General features: G+C 31.5%; 1 non-coding gene across 1 annotated transcript in view; it reads left to right on the forward strand.

Annotated features, from left to right (window-relative positions):
• The window catches only part of LOC101298084, an 830-nt gene extending 325 nt beyond the window's left edge, over positions 1 to 505 (forward strand). The window contains exon 2 of the transcript XR_183963.1: positions 71 to 505. This is a non-coding gene — a transcript (uncharacterized LOC101298084). The remainder of the gene's footprint in view (positions 1 to 70) is intronic.
• Positions 506 to 1,611: the final 1,106 nt, after the last annotated feature.

The raw sequence follows: 1,611 nt of genomic DNA on the forward strand, positions 1-1,611 counted from the left end.
CTCTCTAACCTACGTACAGTTTCCAAACAAGTTAATTACTAATATATGTATGTGTGTTCCTCATGTACAGGGTGTGGTGAGGCCTGGTCCAACCCCACCACCCGATCCTCAGCACAATTGATCGACAAATATTACTCAGACAGCTACTGGGATGAAGATATCTAAGTATGGTGTATGTGTGTGTGAATTAGCTAAGCTTTGGTAAATAGGATAGAATCTACTAGCTAAAGTTGAAACTACATAGAAATACTCTCCGTTTGTAACTTTTGAATCTGTATTTGCTTGTTCGATCTGTATGTGAATCCAACTGCACGAGAATTTGTACGCAGTGCTAAAGTAACGTTTTGAACTGTTGATGATCCCATGAATGCATTATCCTTTCGTTTTGTGTCTTTTTAATTAGGGACCATAAACCATCGATCCTTTCAAGTGTGAGTCATGTACGTACGTAGGGTTTCTAAATTGCTGTCTCTCATTATACATATATCTAAATTCTTCTTAAGATATAAGAACTTGTTTTGGCACCATCTACATTCATCCGCTTAGACCTCGTTGATTCAAAACAGACATCTGATTAAAAACATTCAATCATTACCAATATACAAAATCAAATCATTAATTGAAAGGTGAATGCCCATTTAGTACTAACTTTAACCTCTTATTGTTTATTTCATTGACAATCATTTTTATAAGCCCATTTAAATGTAAAAAATGTTTTTTACGCCTAAATGAACAAATCTATACTAAAGTCTTAAGAAACTATATTATTTTAAAAATATTTTGTTCTCAAGCATGCATAGAAAAAGAAAGTAGAAGAGAGAGAAGACTTTGTCAGAGCCTCGATCACCAGTCACCGGTCAAAGGAAATATTGTCGGTCGCCGGAATCTTGACATAATTTTTATTTTATTTAAATGTCATCCGAATTTTATACACTTTGCCAGAACTTTACCACACCCTCGCTGAAGTTTTATTAAGGGACAGTAATATGCTGAAAAATGTTTTATTAAGGCAATAAACTGCTATTGGGGGTCAATAATAATTTTTTTACTAGAGGACAATAAATATGAAATATCACCATAACATCCTCAAATAATGTACAGAAGGTAAAAAACGAGAAATTTTAAATACACACCCCTAATATCTTAATACACACCTCTTACTTAATACACCCCCTATCAAGTTTTTCATTTCAGTATTATACTTAATACACATCCCAAACTGCCTAAAATGCCATTAATTTATGAAATATTCCGTCATTTAATATAATTAATATATATTTACTATTTGGTATCTCTTTTTACATATTATTTCATCTAATTTTTGCTAGAAATTTTTTGTTATCATCGTTCGATTTATAATCAAATAATTATTGTTATATCCCAACTCTAAATCACCAATACAAGTTTTCAAAATTCACAAGCTAGTACAACTGTAGAAGTACAGTAACTATTAAACATAGATAGCTAGTTATTCGATAAAATATGTCGTGATAAAGATGTAGTACTTGATAATATGATCTGCAAGATCAAACTAAAGCAAAGATGCAGTACTTGACAATATGATCTGTACGATCAAACTAAAGTTGATAGGATACAAAAAAAAAGAAAAAA

Source organism: Fragaria vesca, linkage group LG2, assembly GCF_000184155.1.
Source record: "Fragaria vesca subsp. vesca linkage group LG2, FraVesHawaii_1.0, whole genome shotgun sequence".
NCBI classification, from domain to species: Eukaryota; Viridiplantae; Streptophyta; class Magnoliopsida; order Rosales; family Rosaceae; genus Fragaria; species Fragaria vesca.